General features: G+C 39.7%; 1 pseudogene; it reads right to left on the reverse strand.

Annotated features, from left to right (window-relative positions):
- Positions 1-343: 343 nt before the first annotated feature.
- On the reverse strand, positions 344-521 carry LOC145343614 (U2 spliceosomal RNA; annotated as a pseudogene).
- Positions 522-13,954: the final 13,433 nt, after the last annotated feature.

The raw sequence follows: 13,954 nt of genomic DNA on the forward strand, positions 1-13,954 counted from the left end.
TCAATACATTTTGTTAAGCAAAGTGGAGACTAGTAGTCTAGGGTGCAGTTGCAAGACAGAGCTCTTATAGATTCGAGCTGTTGTACAGAAAAGAAAGCAGCAAAGCTGTTTGTGTCAGACCCCATGGGTTTTACCCTAAACTAGAAGAAGGGTCCCCAGAAGAAAACTATAGTTCCAGTGTGTTGTAGAGTCTTGCAGGTTTTTATTTGTTTACTTTATTCAAATCCAATCAGGTCAAATTAAAGCCAATTCAGAGTCCCAACAAGTTGGGACATTCCTGATCTAAGCTGACAAGACAGGGCTCTCACCTCCTGTCTTGGGCTTGATCTACATGATCCAAGCTGATTGGAGTAAGCATAGCACCTCCTCCAAGGTTTTATCTTATTTGCATCTTAGCCAAAAGGTCAAGATGCCACTTTTAAAAATTGCTTCAAATGAAGCTAAAATGTAACCTACTGACTTCAAATCAGCACAGCATGTCAATACTACACTTGATCTTAGCCAAAAGGCCAAGAAGCAAAAGACAAAATTGTACCCACCTCTACTACTGCAGGTTGTTCCAGGCACCCTTTGGACACTGTTGTATCTCTCCCCTCTCACTTTAAACTAATGGTGTGGTAATTATTTGCTGAGTTTGGCTCATAGTATTAAAACCAATAGATTGTTGTGTTGGAGAATGTGTATTCTCAGTGTTTAAGAAAGTAAATGGATTTAGATTGTGAGGTTATTTAAGCATACTGTCAGGGTAACCATTATTGTAATTAATTATAAATGTAGAGCTTTACTGTTGTCTTTTTTGCACGATTTAAAGTTTAATAAACATTTTGTCATTTGAATAATTTACAACAAGACTGTCTCCTTTCATCACTTGGTTTCATTTCTTTCCTTTTTTTTCCAAATCACAAAAATAAATAGTTAAAAACCGGCATTCCAAGTTTCCCTTTTGGGGTTTGGAATGCTTTCTCATTGAACGTCAGTGGGGTTCATAATAAGCAGCCATTTGCATTTTGATGCCAATTTAAATGCATAAAACATCATGACCAGAGGTCATTCTTGCCAATGGGATTCCTTGGTCCTGCTTCAGTGAACACAGATTTGGCTGAGCATCAAATTCTCCATCCTCGCTTGCAGTGGCAGCAGGAAATAGATGGCTGGAAAATCCCAGTTCATATTGTTGGTAGACATCTAGATGGTGGTTTGGAATCATGTTTTCCACTGTGTAATTTCTAATCTGCTCATGTCTTTTAGAACATTGGTATTGAGGCCCAAACATGCTAAATTTTAAAAACTAAACATACTTAATTTATTTTCCATATTCCTGTTTTGGTGGTTGTTGCACTGGCTGCAGTGTGACTCCTCAGACCTTCAGTACAGTGAATCTATGACAAGTGAACCTAACACAAATACTGAATGTAGTAATGGTTCTCTTTATACAATATGTTTTAATATTATTTACAGGTTTCTTTTTCACTATTTCCAATGCATAGACAAGCCGACAGGTGCCTGGTGCATCATTTGTTTTGTATGTGATCTTATTTACCATGGATCGATACTATTTAGGTATGCCACCTTTAAAGAATATGGACCAGATTACAGGGGTTACATAATCAGCAATATCTGTGAAAAGATTAAAAAAACAATGGCCGGGGTTTTCTGGCCATGCTTGCCCCAAAATTGCCCAAGGTCAACCTTTTCATGGTCTGTGTCCCACCCTGTGGTGGGTGGGATACGAAAATTCCACCCAGTGGGTGCTAAATTGGAATGCCCCTGAAATTAGGAGCAGGGAAAATGATATGCAGCCAGCACCCAAATTTCATGTTGCCTGCCCACTTCCATATTTGTGTCATAATCATCTAATGCGAAATATGCTTTTGAGAGACTGCACATATTAATAAAAGGTGCGTGTTTGTGTGAAACTAACACCATTTACAGCTAACACGAACCATTTAAAACCAGATTGCTGTTCTTAAAGGCAAGTTGCATTCTAATTCAAGACATACAAGAAGCCACAGAAATAGCACTACAAATTAGAAAGTGCAGGAGATGCTGGTGCAGAAGGTCGATCAGAGGTGAAAGATTGTCTGCCCTCAGAGGAGACCCCCTAGAGGAGTGGTCAGAAGGCTGCAGGAGCAGTTGGTTGCATCAGTCAATCCCATCAGTCTGGCTCTGATGACTCTAGATGCAATGCCACAAGAAGATTGATGATCTCACATAAATAGCCAAGACTAATGATTCCATATTATACCAATTCCACTTCATTGCTCCGTTCACAATATCCCTTCATTTGCCTACCAACTATCTTAATTATCTATGGCTCTAACATTACATTCAACAGGTAAAAGAGAGGAAGGAACTTGAAACAATCACAATCACTTGGGAAAAGATGTTAGTAAAGCTATTAGAGCTAAAGTCTGACAGATCCCCAAACCTGATTGCCCGCTTCCTAGGATCTTAAACTAAGTGACTGCAAAGATTGTAGGCAGTTGCAAACTGCTAAAATTCTTTCGATTCTGGAAAGGTGATTGAAAAATACAAAATGTGATACCTCTATTTAAGACTGTTCTGGTGTACAGAGCCTCTGTGATATCCTGGATGCAGCAATAGATGGCAAAACGCAAGGTGTTTGCAATGTTGCCAATTCCAGCATTAAGGAATACAGTGATAAAAATTCAAGGTCTCAGTCACCTTGTTTGCTGCTGGCAGCACCATCCTTGCCCTTCCCTGCAGTTGCAGGTCCAAGAGGTGACACAGTTCTGCAACCAGCTGTTTGGTGCAAATGCCAAACATGCTGCACCTGACTTAGATGCAACCAGGAGAAGTGCTGCCTATATAGGTCAAATCCTGTTGAGAGTTCTCTTCCTCCTTCTCCTTCTGAGCAGCTTGTCTTCTCTGCTGCATCTGCTGCATCTTCGATGACACTGCAGCGTAAGGGATAATTTAACTCGCGCCCCCAATACTGGATTGTAGTAACATACCTGGTAGTTTTCCAGAATTACACAACAGCATCCAAACATTTAGCACCACACTATATAGCTTTAACCAACATTTAAAAACTTCATGAACAGCTGGTTGTATCACAACTTGGTATAGCTCCTGCTCTGCCCAAGATTGCAAGGAGCTACAAAATATTGTGAACGTAGCCCAATCCATTACACAAACCAGCTTCCCATCCATTGACTCTGTCTACACTTCATGCTGCCTTGGCAAAGCAGCCAGCATAATTAAGGACCCCATGTAGTCTGGGCATTCTCTCTTCCACCTTCTTCTGTCGGGAAAAAGATACAAAAGTCTGAGGTCATGTACCAACTGACTCAAGATCAGCTTCTTCCCTACCGCTGTCAGACTTTTGAATGGACTTACCTCACATTAAGTTGATCTTTCTCTACACCCTAGCTGTGACTGTAACACTACATTCTGCACTCTCTTGTTTCCTTCTCTATGAACAGTATGCTTTGGCTGTATAGCACACAAAAAAATAATACTTTTCACCGTATGTTAATACATGTGACAATAATAAATCAAATCAAATCACTTTCACTAATTCAAAAAGAGTATGTAGATTGTAAAAAGTTTACAATTTCCACAGAAACTAATAACTTACAAAAAGATATTTGAATTCTTAATGACCAACGTAAAGAAATTGCACAACAAGACTTCAAGTTTTAAGATTTTTCTTGTAACAAACAAACTGAAAGCAAAAGCGACCAAACATTACCTGGTGGGTAGCTAATACTCTAAACCACAGTTAAGATAGCCCCTATTAATGGGCTAATGTGAGCAACATCATCACACAGCAACGTATACTCTACAACACTCTCTCTACAGGATTCTAGTTTTAATAGGAAAGATTTCACAGTCATTCCCACCTTTCAGTGGGTCCATTCCCCTCCCACCTCCCCTTTGCCAAGTCATACCATTGAGTGACCATTTACATTTTCTGAGACTGTTTGAACCAACCTCTAGCAATAAGGCCCACTTGCCAAGGAAAACCATCTTTAAATTGCCACAGGATGTAATTCCTGTACCAGAGACCACCTCCCTCCCATGTTCTGCTTGATAGCTTGCTAAGAACTTGCATCCTGATCCCCTCTGCAAATCTGCCTCTGTTTTCCTGTCCAAAAACTCAGAGACTGTCCACAGTTTCCAGGTGTGGACATTTTGTATCTTCTTATAGTTATTATCAACCTGGGCCCCCATATCCCCATGGTTACCAAGCCACTCAGGCTTGTTGTCAGGCAGAATATGAAGCAGATCACATAACCCTCTTCATTGCTCCATTTTACCTTGAATTAAAGAAAGAGTCCAAAACATAATCATAATCCAATAAAACCTTGCATTCTTAACAAAAGCAACTCATCTGCAAGTTGGATGACAATGGCCGGAATTTTAGCATCCTGCCTGCCGTAGGAATTGGAGTGGGCGAGGGGTGGATCATGGAAAGGTTCTTGATCATGGGTGGGATTTTATGGTTTTAGGATAAATAAGGTTGCAAAATCCCATTCAATGTCTTTAAAAAGTGCTATAAGAGGTTCCATATGTATTCAGCAGTACCCCTACTTTATCCCTCTCCCCTTACCTTTTCTCTTCCTTTGTTGCTCGTTCTCTAAATCAACCAACTAATGTTACAACATGTCTACTCTGCATACCTTTGGCTCACGTTTGTAACATCCTCAAAAGCAAAGTACGGTTCAGTTTTTCTACCTCATGCCATTTTTCACCTAAACCAGCATCAATAACATTAAAACTGCCACAGAGCTGAATTTTGTAGCCACCAGATTTAATTCTGATCTCTGCAACCTGAAACCTGTTTTTAAAATTTATTTTTTCACTTTAGAAGAACAACATAAAAATACTGAAGACCTAAAAATGTGACACCCATATTTATATAAATCAATGAATTGTGACTGAATACAAGAAGACCATCAGGAACAGCATCAGAGAGCTAATTACGGTGAACTACTTTATTTAAAAGTGCACATGAATATCACATTCAGTTAATCCCTACCTCCCCATAAAATGATCCCTTATTCATGAATCTGAACTTGCACTTAAGCAATCAATCAATTTATAAATAAAAGGTGACTCATTATTTTAATATTTATTACCCTTAAGGTGAAACATATTTCATGTATTTTCTACATTTTGTGGCATTACACTAATTTTTCTTGAAGTAACAGACAGGCAAATGATCACTACTTCTTTTATTACTGAAACCATCCTCAGTCACTGCCTTCCCTTGTCAGTAATGTACTTTTCATCATTTCTCTTCTTCTGAAGTGCAACACAAAAATTAGTACTTGGATCTACAGTGCTTAAAATAACGAAATCATGATAGTCAATTGTCCAAGGGGTGTTTATGTGATGGAGTGCACCAATAGTTTCAGCTGGGTGGCATGGTGGCACAGTTGTTAGCACTGATGCCTCACAGCACCAGGGACCTGGGTTCAATTCCGGCCTCGGGTCACTGTCTATGTAGAGTCAGCACATTCTCCTTGTATCTGCATGGCTTTCCTCTGAGTGCTCTGATTTCTTCCTGCAGTCCAACGATGTGTGGGTTAGGTTGATTGGCCATGCTTAATTAACCCTAGTGTCAGGGGCATTAGCAGGGTAAATATGGAGGTTATGTGAATAGGGGCTAGGTGGGATCGTGATCGGTGCAGACTTGATGGGCTGAATGCCTTCCTTCTGCACTGTAAAGATTCTATATTTATAATCACATGGACATTTTATATCAATGTTAATAATTTATGCTATGAATTAACAAGAAACCCTAGTAACTGTTTGTAAAGATCACGAATAGTTTAGCAACAAAGATGTTGATCTTCATTTTTAGGAGACTTGTGAGATTTATCTATTCATGTATTTTATTAGAAACCTGAAGACTGAGTGCTTTATTGTCCTCAAGATCTTCGCTATAAATTTCCTTGTGACTTCTTCTGAATCGTCACTTTAGTGGAAGATTCATAGGCAGACTGGTAGAAGCAAATTTCCTGTAAATCTTTTGTTTTAAATTTCTCTCATTGCAAATTCCTGGGGTGCGAACATTTAGCATGGAAATCAGCTGTGTAAACCCGGCCCTTGTAAGTGTACAATCTTACCACTGGCCGACTTTTCCTCATCAATATTTCAGTGGTACCATTTCTCTTTTTTCTCAGTGATTTTCATGCTGCTAAAATTAACATTAATTACAACAAAACTTCCGTTCATGGGTTTTTATTTTGATGTTCTTTCTCACTGGACCAGAGTGTGGTAAGGCTGTTAGTGAGTTTGTTTGGCACCTGCATGATGGACAAGCACAGGCAAAATATTATATACTATATAAAATTATTTTTAGGGCTAAGGTTTATGAACCATTGTCACAATACAGATGAAGCTGTCAGTTGTAGCTATTCCTTTTGACTAATCTGTCATCACAATATCCATACTGGGCTGAGGCTCGCTGCCTTTTTTTTTCAGTTATATTCAGTTCAACTGAATTGACTCGACCATCAGTTCAATGAATGATTGAAGCTTGACTGATTATTTGTTCCACTGATCTGATGCAGCATGACTCTGATTGACTATACAGTAATAGATTTTGAACGTCTATCATTTTCTGATTTTTAGAATCCGTGTCATGTTTCAGCAAGTGGCAATTCAAAAGTTGGAAACACCCTGAGCAGAAGCAATAAAAAGATAAATATACTGGAAGCTCTGAGTGTGCTGGAGATGTTATTAATGGAAGTATTAGAATTCAAAAAGAAGGTACAAACACTAGCGTAAGGGCACTTTATCTGAATGCTCATAGCAGTCAAAACAAGGTAAATGACTTGACCAGTGATAAGGAAGCACTGTAGAAAAAAAGATAATCAGCCATGGATATCTAAGGAAATAAAGGAGGGTATCAAATTGAAAGAAAATGCATATGAAGTGGCAATGATTAGTGGGAAGCTAGAGGATTGGAAAATCTTTAAAGGTCAGCAGAAAGCCATGAAAAAAGCTATAGAGAAAAGTAAGATGGATTCTGAGAGTAAACTAGCTCAAAATATGAAGACACATAGCAAAAGTTTCTACAAATGTAGAAACCGAAAATGAGCGGCGAAAGTAAACATCGGTCCTTTGGAGAGCGAGAAGGGGGATGTAATAACTGGAAATGAGAAAATGGTGGAGGCATTGAACAGGTATTTTGTGTTGGTTTTCACAGTGGAAGACACAAATAACATGCCAAAAATTGATGACAGGAAGGCTATAGCAGGAGAGAACCTAGAAACTATCATTATCACAAAAGAGGTTGGTGTTGGGCAAGTTAATGGGGCTAAAGGTAAACAAGTCTCCTGGTCCTAATGGAATGCATCCCAGGGTACTAAAAGAGATGGCAGAAGAAATAACAAATGCACTTGTGGTAAATAACCAAAATTCGCTGGACTCTGGTGTGGTTTCTGCAAATTGGAAAACAGCAAATGTGGCACCATTGTTTAAAAAAGGAGGTAGACAAAAGGCAGGTAGCTATAGGCTGGTTAACTTAACCTCTGTAGTAGGGAAAATGCTTGAATCTATCATCAAGGAAGAAATAGCGAGACATCTGGCTATAAATTGTCCCATTGGTAAGACACAGCATGGATTCATGAAGGGCAGGTCATGTTTGACTAATTTGATAGAATTCTTTGAGAACATTACATGTGCAGTGGACAATGGGGAACCTGTGGATGTGATGTATCTGGATTTCCAGCAGGCATTTGACAAGGTGCCACACCAAAGACTGCTACATAAGTTGAAGGTGCACAGTGTTATGGATAATGTATTAGCACGGATAAAGGATTGGTTAACTAACAGAAAGCAAAGAGTGGGGGTAAATTGTTGTTTTTCTGGTTGGTGATCGGTGACTAGTGCTGTGCCTCAAGGATCAGTGTTGGGACCGCAATTGTTTATGATTTAGATAAATGATTTGCAGTTGGGGACCAAGTGTAGTGTGTCAAAATTCGCAGATGACACTAAGATGGGTGGAAGAGCAAAGTGTGCAGAGGACGCTGAAAGTCTGCAAAAGGATATAAATAATCTAAGTGAGTGGGCGAGGGTCTGCCAGATGGAGTACAATGTTAGTAAATGTGAGGTCATCCATTTTGGTAGGAATAATAGCAATATGGACTATTATTTAAATGGTAAAAAATTGCAGCATGCTGCTGTGCAGAGGGACCTGGATGTCCTTGTGCAGGAATCTCAAGAAATTGGTTTGTAGGTGCAGCAGATAATTAAGAAGGCAAATGGAATTTTGTCCTTCATTGCTAGAGGGATGGAGTTTAAAAACAGCGAGATTATGTTGCAGCTGTATAAGGTGCTGGTGAGGCCACACCTGGAGTACTGTGTACAGTTTTGGTCTCCTTACTTAAGGATAGACTGGCACTGGAAGGGGTGCAGAGGAGATTCACTAGGTTGATTCTGGAGTTGAGAAGGTTGGCTTAAGAGGAGAGACTGAGTAGACTGGGGCTATACTCATTGGGATTTAGAAGAGTGAGGGGGGATCTTATAGAAGCATATAAAATTATGAAGGGAGTAGATAAGATAGAAGCAGGGAAGTTGTTTCCACTGGCGGGTGAAACTAGAACTAGGGGAAATAGCTGAAAATAAGGGGAAGCAGATTTAGGACTGAGTCGAGGAGGAACTTCTTCACACAAAGGGTTATGACTCTGTGGAATTCCCTGCTCAGTGAAGCAGTTGAGGCTACCTCATTGAATGTTTTTAAGGCAAGGATAGATAAATTTTTGAACAGTAAAGGAATTAAAGGTTATGGTGAGCGGGCGGGTGAGTGAAGCTGAGTCCACAAAAAGATCTTATTGAATGGCAGAGCAGGCTGGAGGAGCCTAGTTCTTATGTTCTTATGGTCCTGTGATGGATGCAGTTAAATATGAGTCTAGTGTTCCTTTACAAAAGCTGACCAATCTGTTGTTTATTCCAACAATTCTTTTTTGTTTTCCTTTAGGCTTCCAGCACTTTCAACTTTACTTTATATTTATGGAAGTGAAACAAAATAGAATAAGTTCATTCAAAGATGGTAGAGGAAAATTACGCCAATTGCAGCTCAACTATTCCCATTTGGAAAATATGGCAAATTCTGCAGGAACATAGAATTACTTTTGGATACCATAGAAAAATAGAAAGTTGTCACCTTCTGACAAGTTGCTCTAATGGTGAGAATGGAAGTTTCAGTGGTCTTCCTCAGATAGAATATCCTAAGGATAATTACTTCCACCTTCAAATGAAATGAAAATGAGAATGCCTATAATATGTGATTAGTGTGACAATGTGAGTTATCATGTTAATACTTTTATTTGCCTTAGTAATTCTTTTGGCTCAGAGCACCCGAGATGATGGGTTGGATTTTTCTCCATGATAGGTTTACCATTGGCAGCTAATGGGACTGCACTCACTCTCACAAGTGTGACGGCACTCTGACTCTGTTGTGTTTATTCTCCTAGTGCCACTTCTGTCCTCGATTGGAAGTTTGCCTGTTCCACAAATTCAATGTTCCTGCACATGTGAAAGTGGCTGCAGTCAATTAATGCAGCAAGCCAGCTATTTTTTGGGTCCCAGAAATTGGAAGATTCTGAAGAATGACACGTTCCAAGAGGCTACAACCTCAGAGTGTAGGCCTCTAAATGTACTGACTCCTTCAGTGAGACTTCAATGACCAAACTAGGGCCAAGAAGGCAGGCGATCTTTGGCATTGACAGAAGGAAACCTACCGAAAGAATATGGAGGTTGATTCCCCTCTTGAATCAAAACTAAAAGCTCTCTAAAAATGGCTGGTATGCCAAAGGAAAACAAAAATGATTGACCTGAGTCTTCAAAAAAATCTATATATATTAGAGCTCAAGAGATATATTTATATAACATTATTTCTTTAAAATGGTTTTCATTTCACAGCAGTGCTAAAGCTGGAAGATGGGAGCAGTAGTCCATTCAGTTCCTCTAGCCTGCTCTGTCATTCAATATAATCATGGCTGATTTTCTATTTCAATGCTTTTGGTGTCTAGAGATGTATCTATTTCCTTCTTTAATATATTTAGTACTTGGTCTCCACAGCTTTCTGTGTAGAGAATTCTACAATTTCACCACTTTCTGATTGAAATAATTTCTTCTTGTCTCAGTCCTGAATGGCCTTAGTGGGATGGGAATGGAAGGGGGGTGGGGGGGGCGGTGGGTTGGGGGGTGGGGGGAGCGTGCAATAGCGGGGGGAGGTGTACCATATTCCTCAAGTTGTTCTTTGACACTCTTTGTCTATGCCATTCCTATCAATTACAGCCCCCAACCTCCCCCCCCACCCCCAACCAACCCCTCACCCTCAGGATATAAATCTTGGCTGATTTTCTTTGTCTTCAGCTCTGAAGAAGAGTCATCCTGACTCAAAACATAGGGTCTATTCTCTCTCCACAGAAGCTTTCAGACCTGCTGAGATTTTGCAGCATTTTCTGCTTTTTTTCTCGTCTCAGAAACAGAAGCTCCCTGAATGCCGGGAAAAACAATTGCAAGAAATAAATCTGACTGAGAAAAGCCTGATCTCAAAACTGAAGAGGTAACCGCTGAAGTGCCAGTTTCGAATCTTGTACACATCTCACATGTATAGTGAAGACAAGCAATAACACAACAACCTAATGAGGTAGAAGACTACCTAGCAACAGAAACTGAGGTGAAATCCAGCTCTAATCCACATATTGATTTGATTGCTGAAGCTCCTGAAGGATCGAGGCCTAAAGAAGCAAAGCAGTGAGGGCAGATTGTACACATATTATACAAACCCCTACAGTACCAACAAAACAGCCATCAGCCCTGCTCAGGAATAGTCCTTGTTCTTCTGTTTACCCATCTGATTGATTCATGAATGTGACATCAGAATTGCATAACACTTCATCCTCAGGAGAGGAATCACTGAATGCACATTAGCAACCGATCCTTCTGCCAGATAATGGACATGCTGGATAGGAAGATTGCAGATTTACTACAGCTGCACAAACACCAGGAGAAGAAAAGATGAGATAATGTTTAAATATTTGCAGGCAGAATTAAAGACTCCGGGCGGGATTTTCTGGCTGCATTCAACCCAAAGCCGGAAAATCCCACCCCAGGTCAACGGACCCTTGCATGGTCTGTGTCCTGTCCTCCGTGATTCCTGTAGCAGGTAAGATAGAAAAATTCCACCCGGAGGAGACGTAGTATGATGAGTTAATAGTTATTCTGGTAATAGCTAATATACATCGTCTGTGAAGTCAGATCACATATGTTCAGAACTCAGAGATGGTTCTGGAAAGAATATTATGCTTCTGTATCCATGTTTGTAGTTTTATATAGTTAATAAATGCTTGAAGGTTCTGAGAGGCCTCATTTCCTGCAGTTCATGTCAAACACACCGTGGTACCAATTGTGATGAAACTTCCATGGGTGAGGTGGGTAGGATAGTGGGGGAGCGGATGTGTGAGGTGGATAGAGGAGTAGTGGGTGAGTGAGTCATGGATAGTCAGTTGGTCAGGGGAGTTGGTCAGATAGTCAAAGGTGGTAGTCAGTTAAGGTTAGTCTGGTCTGGTTGATGGGGTTGTAGGATGGTCTAGGGGTTGGTGGGGTGTTCAGTTGTAGGGTTAGCCCATTGTCAGACCAGGTTTTAAACTGTCCATAGGTAACTATCAAGGTAATTGGCATGTATCTAGCTCAAGTCTCCATCTGAAGCTTGGGGAATTTCATAGAGAGTCCAGGGAATTGTTAATCAGAACGTTAAATATCCGGGACAATTCAAATGAATGCCCAAGCATCAGGGTTCCAAAGAAGTTTGATGTGCATTTTCTGTCATACATCCAGTCTCAGATGATTTGGAGACTGGAAGATTTGTGTCAATGGATACACCAGCAGTCCCAAGTAATGGCTTTCTCATCGCAGGGCTAATCTTGAGTTCTCTGTTTTTGAGGTTTTATTGTATTTTTTTATTTCCCCCACTTGCCTCTCATCTGCTGCCTTTTATTTTATAACAGAAATCAAATATAAAGACAATGTTTCCTTAAAATGGCTAAAGTAAAGTGAATATTACTAAGTCATACAAAATATTGAAAAATGATTAAAATTTGCAACTGTAGATTGGGAATTGTGCAGATAATTTTGAACAGATATAAATGTTGTGATGATACTGTGCATTTAAGAAATATATTTATATCATGTTTCTTGTAAGGGATATGATTAGAATTCAGACCTGTTTTGCAGGGTGCCGATTTGTCCAGCATAACCTTTAAAATATTGGGAGCACAAGATAAGTAATCATTTTAGACTTGGAGCTAATGCTAATCAGAGCTCATATAATCATGTTTATTTAGGTTCCCCTTGAGATTTCAGAGTAGAAATTTGATTAAGTTGATTGACAGGAGTGTGGTCATGTACTGAATGGGAGGAGATAAGCAAACATAAAAGAATCATTTTCTGTTTCATTTTAAAATACGGGCAGGTGCTGCCTGGGCTGCCAGAAGAAAGCAGTGTCCCTCTCTGTCTCCAAAGGCTTTCTGAATGCTAACTTAAGGAACCTAAAAGCACATGTACCTATATTTTGCTAACTAATGTTAAAGAGGGATTTGAGTCTATTAGGGACACTTTGCTTGATTGGAACTCATCGTGATAGATTAGCAGTTAAGAATTGTATCTTGTCATGTTTAAGAATTGTGCAATTGTTAAAAGTTAAGCTAATTCATTTGTTATAGCTATCAACTAAAATTTGTTTTGATAAAAGCTACCCAGTTTGTCAGTAGAATTGCGCCTGGAGTGAAACATCTTATCCTCATACTAATACCAAAAATAGAAGAATGTTAGGGTCTTGTCTGGCTTCACAATATACCTTGGGATTTCTGATTTGTAACGCTAACAATGCAGTCTGCAAGGAGTGCAGCAAAGGTTAAGTGAACTTGTGTAAATGGAACCTAATATTTGTAATACTACATGGAAAGCAGAAAGTTCAAAACATCTCACAGTGCTAGACCAGAACTGTAACTCTCACACATCTGAATAGATTAGCGCATAACTTGTTAGAATTTCCTGATAACTGTAACCTTAGAATTAGCAAAGAAAGCTTAACAGAGGGGAAAAGAACTTTGGGTACATGGGTGAAAGAAGGTTTGGAAAGGGGTCTCAGGATAGATGAGAGGTTTGGAAGCTCAGGATACGGGATTCTAAACTAGTCTTGTGTGGTCTGGAGGAGCACCCTTACTCTTAGTCCCTTAAAAACCAGAACAGTACTTACATGGACATCATTTTGGGTCCTTAGTATCCATGTGAGCTTTCACCTGGTCAGACAACTGCTTAGGCCAAGTTAAAATTGAGGCTGAGGACTGTTGACATCATTGTATTCCCCAGTAGCACATGTGAATTAGGAACTTGCTGGCTTTGGGGGCTGTAGAGGGGCACTTTATTTGTCTACCTGTCTGGTCCCTTCTGGGTGGTTGGGATTGAATTCCCTCTGTGTTTTCAGAGTACTCAATTGACGAAAAGCACCATTCAAAATTGTTTCTTAACATATAGTGAACTTGAAACAAACTCCGAAACAGTAAAGCTGAGTGGTCAGCAGAGAGCAGTCTTTACTTTTAAGAACGAAAGTACCACAGAAGAATTATTATCTTACTATTGGTGCTCCAAGCTGATTGTTTGCAGACCTCTGCAGTGAAAATCACATTTCTGAAAAAGAGAAGAGTCAGAATAGAGGAAAGAACAGTCAAAGTGGAGAGTATTCAGGAAGTTTTTGACAGCAGAAAATAAGTCAGCATGGAATATTTATTAAGGAAGAAAATTACTGAAGGCAGGGTCAAGGTGTTGGAGCAGCATCTCTGATGGTAGGACAGGCAACAAGATGCAGGTTAATTTCACAGGACCAGTGTACAGTGATCAAAGATGTAAACAGGGGAAAGGCAATGGAACCAGTTGACGGTGAAAATGAGAATTATAAATCATGATTTTC

The sequence above is a fragment of the Carcharhinus amblyrhynchos genome, chromosome 5, assembly GCF_965287045.1.
Source record: "Carcharhinus amblyrhynchos chromosome 5, sCarAmb.v2.hapA, whole genome shotgun sequence".
Classification (NCBI taxonomy): domain Eukaryota; kingdom Metazoa; phylum Chordata; class Chondrichthyes; order Carcharhiniformes; family Carcharhinidae; genus Carcharhinus; species Carcharhinus amblyrhynchos.